General features: G+C 46.7%; 12 non-coding genes and 4 pseudogenes across 12 annotated transcripts; all 16 read right to left on the bottom strand.

Annotated features, from left to right (window-relative positions):
• Nucleotides 1-451: 451 nt before the first annotated feature.
• LOC138546186 (5S ribosomal RNA) lies at nt 452-560 on the bottom strand (annotated as a pseudogene).
• A 106-nt stretch (nt 561-666) lies between these two features.
• On the bottom strand, nt 667-785 carry LOC138547724 (5S ribosomal RNA). Its single transcript, XR_011291555.1, has one exon. It is a non-coding gene; the product is annotated as a 5S ribosomal RNA (ribosomal RNA).
• Nucleotides 786-891: 106 nt separating this feature from the next.
• LOC138550025 (5S ribosomal RNA) lies at nt 892-1,010 on the bottom strand. Its single transcript, XR_011293791.1, has one exon. It is a non-coding gene; the product is annotated as a 5S ribosomal RNA (ribosomal RNA).
• Nucleotides 1,011-1,116: 106 nt separating this feature from the next.
• LOC138539702 (5S ribosomal RNA) lies at nt 1,117-1,235 on the bottom strand. Its single transcript, XR_011287766.1, has one exon. It is a non-coding gene; the product is annotated as a 5S ribosomal RNA (ribosomal RNA).
• Nucleotides 1,236-1,341: 106 nt separating this feature from the next.
• Nucleotides 1,342-1,460, bottom strand: LOC138541955 (5S ribosomal RNA). Its single transcript, XR_011289947.1, has one exon. It is a non-coding gene; the product is annotated as a 5S ribosomal RNA (ribosomal RNA).
• A 464-nt stretch (nt 1,461-1,924) lies between these two features.
• LOC138543413 (5S ribosomal RNA) lies at nt 1,925-2,033 on the bottom strand (annotated as a pseudogene).
• Nucleotides 2,034-2,138: 105 nt separating this feature from the next.
• On the bottom strand, nt 2,139-2,257 carry LOC138548264 (5S ribosomal RNA). Its single transcript, XR_011292074.1, has one exon. It is a non-coding gene; the product is annotated as a 5S ribosomal RNA (ribosomal RNA).
• Nucleotides 2,258-2,363: 106 nt separating this feature from the next.
• On the bottom strand, nt 2,364-2,482 carry LOC138542005 (5S ribosomal RNA). Its single transcript, XR_011289997.1, has one exon. It is a non-coding gene; the product is annotated as a 5S ribosomal RNA (ribosomal RNA).
• Nucleotides 2,483-2,588: 106 nt separating this feature from the next.
• Nucleotides 2,589-2,707, bottom strand: LOC138548903 (5S ribosomal RNA). Its single transcript, XR_011292695.1, has one exon. It is a non-coding gene; the product is annotated as a 5S ribosomal RNA (ribosomal RNA).
• A 463-nt stretch (nt 2,708-3,170) lies between these two features.
• On the bottom strand, nt 3,171-3,279 carry LOC138546185 (5S ribosomal RNA; annotated as a pseudogene).
• Nucleotides 3,280-3,385: 106 nt separating this feature from the next.
• On the bottom strand, nt 3,386-3,504 carry LOC138547723 (5S ribosomal RNA). Its single transcript, XR_011291554.1, has one exon. It is a non-coding gene; the product is annotated as a 5S ribosomal RNA (ribosomal RNA).
• A 106-nt stretch (nt 3,505-3,610) lies between these two features.
• Nucleotides 3,611-3,729, bottom strand: LOC138538466 (5S ribosomal RNA). Its single transcript, XR_011286565.1, has one exon. It is a non-coding gene; the product is annotated as a 5S ribosomal RNA (ribosomal RNA).
• Nucleotides 3,730-4,193: 464 nt separating this feature from the next.
• On the bottom strand, nt 4,194-4,302 carry LOC138545009 (5S ribosomal RNA; annotated as a pseudogene).
• Nucleotides 4,303-4,408: 106 nt separating this feature from the next.
• Nucleotides 4,409-4,527, bottom strand: LOC138550024 (5S ribosomal RNA). Its single transcript, XR_011293789.1, has one exon. It is a non-coding gene; the product is annotated as a 5S ribosomal RNA (ribosomal RNA).
• Nucleotides 4,528-4,633: 106 nt separating this feature from the next.
• On the bottom strand, nt 4,634-4,752 carry LOC138540468 (5S ribosomal RNA). The gene has a single exon (XR_011288515.1). It is a non-coding gene; the product is annotated as a 5S ribosomal RNA (ribosomal RNA).
• Nucleotides 4,753-4,858: 106 nt separating this feature from the next.
• Nucleotides 4,859-4,977, bottom strand: LOC138548902 (5S ribosomal RNA). Its single transcript, XR_011292694.1, has one exon. It is a non-coding gene; the product is annotated as a 5S ribosomal RNA (ribosomal RNA).
• Nucleotides 4,978-5,000: the final 23 nt, after the last annotated feature.

Here is a 5,000-nt window from a genome sequence, read left to right as displayed (position 1 = left end):
AAGAATATTACTCTTATGCATTTGCATTTAGTAAGCTAAGCCATGCAGCCACTTGCAACATGATACCACGCTCATCGCTCGATCAGGCTCGATCAGGCGAGATATATAAGACTGGTGGGCCCATTCAGGACTCCTATGTCTGGTAGGATAACTTTAATTCATCCATCCTGTGTCTGTTGCAGGGAGGTGGAGAGAACAATCAACACAATAATGGTTTTCTTTCATGCCTCTTGAAGGACTCAATATTCTCTGTACTGCATTACATGTGAAAGTCGATTTATTACCCATGAACACACTACCTGTATGCTAATTCTATGTAAAAAGGTAGCTCCAGCCCTCATGATGTTGTCCAACATTTCCGCTATAAAACGGGATACAATTATTTTGGAAACATACCAAATTTGAAAAATAATTGAGAAGTTGCGCAATTACTAATCATGGAGCACAAAAAAGCCTACAGCACCTGGTATTCCCAGGCAGTCTCCCATCCAGGTACTAACTAGGCCTGACCCTGCTTAGCTTCCGAGATCGGGCACATTCAGTGTGGTGTGGCCGTAGGCTCTGGGCCTAGTGAGTTTTGTACTTTTAAGCATCTAGTCGGCTAGACCTTGCAGTTTTGAAAGGCAATTGTGAAATGGCTCACTTCCTGAACTTGGAGCACAAAAAAGCCTACAGCACCTGGTATTCCCAGGTGGTCTCCCATCCAGGTACTAACTAGGCCCGACACTGCTTAGCTTCCGAGATCAGACGAGATCGGGCGCAATCAGTGTGGTGTGGCCGTAGGCTCTGGGCCTAGTGAGTTTTGTACTTTTAAGCATCTAGTCAGCTAGACCTTGCAGTTTTGAAAGGCAATTGAGAAATGGCTCACTTCCTGAACTTGGAGCACAAAAAAGCCTACAGCACCTGGTATTCCCAGGCGGTCTCCCATCCAGGTACTAACGAGGCCCGACACTGCTTAGCTTCCGAGATCAGACGAGATCGGGCGCATTCAGTGTGGTGTGGCCGTAGGCTCTGGTCCTTGTGAGTTTTGTACTTTTAAGCATCTAGTCGGCTAGACCTTGCAGTTTTGAAAGGCAATTGAGAAATGGCTCACTTCCTGAACTTGGAGTACAAAAAAGCCTACAGCACCTGGTATTCCCAGGCGGTCTTCCATCCAGGTACTAACTAGGCCCGACACTGCTTAGCTTCTGAGATCAGACGAGATCAGGCACATTCAGTGTGGTGTGGCCGTAGGCTCTGGGCCTAGTGAGTTTTGTACTTTTAAGCATCTAGTCGGCTAGACCTTGCAGTTTTAAAAGGCAATTGAGAAAGGGCTCACTTCCTGAACTTGGAGCACAAAAAAGCCTACAGCACCTGGTATTCCCAGGCGGTCTCCCATCCAGGTACTAACTAGGCCTGACACTGCTTAACTTCCAAGATCAGTCGAGATCGGGTGCATTCAGTGTGGTGTGGCCGTAGGCTCTAGGAATGCTAAGAATATTACTCTTATGCATTTGCATTTAGTAAGCTAAGCCATGCAGCCACTTGCAACATGATACCACGCTCATCGCTCGATCAGGCTCGATCAGGCGAGATATATAAGACTGGTGGGCCCATTCAGGACTCCTATGTCTGGTAGGATAACTTTAATTCATCCATCCTGTGTCTGTTGCAGGGAGGTGGAGAGAACAATCAACACAATAATGGTTTTCTTTCATGCCTCTTGAAGGACTCAATATTCTCTGTACTGCATTACATGTGAAAGTTGATTTATTACCCATGAACACACTACCTGTATGCTAATTCTATGTAAAAAGGTAGCTCCAGCCCTCATGATGTTGTCCAACATTTCCGCTATAAAACGGGATACAATTATTTTGGAAACATACCAAATTTGAAAAATAATTGAGAAGTTGCGCAATTACTAATCATGGAGCACAAAAAAAGCCTACAGCACCTGGTATTCCCAGGCAGTCTCCCATCCAGGTACTAACTAGGCCCGACCCTGCTTAGCTTCCGAGATCGGGCGCATTCAGTGTGGTGTGGCCGTAGGCTCTGGGCCTAGTGAGTTTGTACTTTTAAGCATCTAGTCGGCTAGACCTTGCAGTTTTGAAAGGCAATTGTGAAATGGCTCACTTCCTGAACTTGGAGCACAAAAAAGCCTACAGCACCTGGTATTCCCAGGTGGTCTCCCATCCAGGTACTAACTAGGCCCGACACTGCTTAGCTTCCGAGATCAGACGAGATCGGGCGCATTCAGTGTGGTGTGGCCGTAGGCTCTGGGCCTAGTGAGTTTTGTACTTTTAAGCATCTAGTCGGCTAGACCTTGCAGTTTTGAAAGGCAATTGAGAAATGGCTCACTTCCTGAACTTGGAGTACAAAAAAGCCTACAGCACCTGGTATTCCCAGGCGGTCTCCCATCCAGGTACTAACTAGGCCTGACACTGCTTAGCTTCTGAGATCAGACAAGATCAGGCGCATTCAGTGTGGTGTGGCCGTAGGCTCTGGGCCTAGTGAGTGTTGTACTTTTAAGCATCTAGTCGGCTAGACCTTGCAGTTTTAAAAGGCAATTGAGAAAGGGCTCACTTCCTGAACTTGGAGCACAAAAAAGCCTACAGCACCTGGTATTCCCAGGCGGTCTCCCATCCAGGTACTAACTAGGCCTGACACTGCTTAACTTCCGAGATCAGACGAGATCGGGTGCATTCAGTGTGGTGTGGCCGTAGGCTCTAGGAATGCTAAGAATATTACTCTTATGCATTTGCATTTAGTAAGCTAAGCCATGCAGCCACTTGCAACATGATACCACGCTCATCGCTCGATCAGGCTCGATCAGGCGAGATATATAAGACTGGTGGGCCCATTCAGGACTCCTATGTCTGGTAGGATAACTTTAATTCATCCATCCTGTGTCTGTTGCAGGGAGGTGGAGAGAACAATCAACACAATAATGGTTTTCTTTCATGCCTCTTGAAGGACTCAATATTCTCTGTACTGCATTACATGTGAAAGTCGATTTATTACCCATGAACACACTACCTGTATGCTAATTCTATGTAAAAAGGTAGCTCCAGCCCTCATGATGTTGTCCAACATTTCCGCTATAAAACGGGATACAATTATTTTGGAAACATACCAAATTTGAAAAATAATTGAGAAGTTGCGCAATTACTAATCATGGAGCACAAAAAAGCCTACAGCACCTGGTATTCCCAGGCAGTCTCCCATCCAGGTACTAACTAGGCCTGACCCTGCTTAGCTTCCGAGATCGGGCACATTCAGTGTGGTGTGGCCGTAGGCTCTGGGCCTAGTGAGTTTTGTACTTTTAAGCATCTAGTCGGCTAGACCTTGCAGTTTTGAAAGGCAATTGTGAAATGGCTCACTTCCTGAACTTGGAGCACAAAAAAGCCTACAGCACCTGGTATTCCCAGGTGGTCTCCCATCCAGGTACTAACTAGGCCCGACACTGCTTAGCTTCCGAGATCAGACGAGATCGGGCGCAATCAGTGTGGTGTGGCCGTAGGCTCTGGGCCTAGTGAGTTTTGTACTTTTAAGCATCTAGTCGGCTAGACCTTGCAGTTTTAAAAGGCAATTGAGAAAGGGCTCACTTCCTGAACTTGGAGCACAAAAAAGCCTACAGCACCTGGTATTCCCAGGCGGTCTCCCATCCAGGTACTAACTAGGCCTGACACTGCTTAACTTCCGAGATCAGTCGAGATCGGGTGCATTCAGTGTGGTGTGGCCGTAGGCTCTAGGAATGCTAAGAATATTACTCTTATGCATTTGCATTTAGTAAGCTAAGCCATGCAGCCACTTGCAACATGATACCACGCTCATCGCTCGATCAGGCTCGATCAGGCGAGATATATAAGACTGGTGGGCCCATTCAGGACTCCTATGTCTGGTAGGATAACTTTAATTCATCCATCCTGTGTCTGTTGCAGGGAGGTGGAGAGAACAATCAACACAATAATGGTTTTCTTTCATGCCTCTTGAAGGACTCAATATTCTCTGTACTGCATTACATGTGAAAGTTGATTTATTACCCATGAACACACTACCTGTATGCTAATTCTATGTAAAAAGGTAGCTCCAGCCCTCATGATGTTGTCCAACATTTCCGCTATAAAACGGGATACAATTATTTTGGAAACATACCAAATTTGAAAAATAATTGAGAAGTTGCGCAATTACTAATCATGGAGCACAAAAAAAGCCTACAGCACCTGGTATTCCCAGGCAGTCTCCCATCCAGGTACTAACTAGGCCTGACCCTGCTTAGCTTCCGAGATCGGGCGCATTCAGTGTGGTGTGGCCGTAGGCTCTGGGCCTAGTGAGTTTTGTACTTTTAAGCATCTAGTCAGCTAGACCTTGCAGTTTTGAAAGGCAATTGAGAAATGGCTCACTTCCTGAACTTGGAGCACAAAAAAGCCTACAGCACCTGGTATTCCCAGGCGGTCTCCCATCCAGGTACTAACGAGGCCCGACACTGCTTAGCTTCCGAGATCAGACGAGATCGGGCGCATTCAGTGTGGTGTGGCCGTAGGCTCTGGTTCTTGTGAGTTTTGTACTTTTAAGCATCTAGTCGGCTAGACCTTGCAGTTTTGAAAGGCAATTGAGAAATGGCTCACTTCCTGAACTTGGAGTACAAAAAAGCCTACAGCACCTGGTATTCCCAGGCGGTCTCCCATCCAGGTACTAACTAGGCCCGACACTGCTTAGCTTCTGAGATCAGACGAGATCAGGCGCATTCAGTGTGGTGTGGCCGTAGGCTCTGGGCCTAGTGAGTGTTGTACTTTTAAGCATCTAGTCGGCTAGACCTTGCAGTTTTAAAAGGCAATTGAGAAAGGGCTCACTTCCTGAACTTGGAGCACAAAAAAGCCTACAGCACCTGGTATTCCCAGGCGGTCTCCCATCCAGGTACTAACTAGGCCTGACACTGCTTAACTTCCGAGATCAGACGAGATCGGGTGCATTCAGTGTGGTGTGGCCGTAGGCTCTAGGAATGCTAAGAATATTAC

Source organism: Ambystoma mexicanum, unplaced genomic scaffold (genome assembly GCF_040938575.1).
Source record: "Ambystoma mexicanum isolate Mex_15411 unplaced genomic scaffold, UKY_AmexF1_1 Mex_scaf10, whole genome shotgun sequence".
NCBI lineage: Eukaryota > Metazoa > Chordata > Amphibia > Caudata > Ambystomatidae > Ambystoma > Ambystoma mexicanum.
The sequence above is the reverse complement of the archived record's forward strand: the minus strand, read 5'-3'. Positions and strand labels throughout refer to the sequence as shown.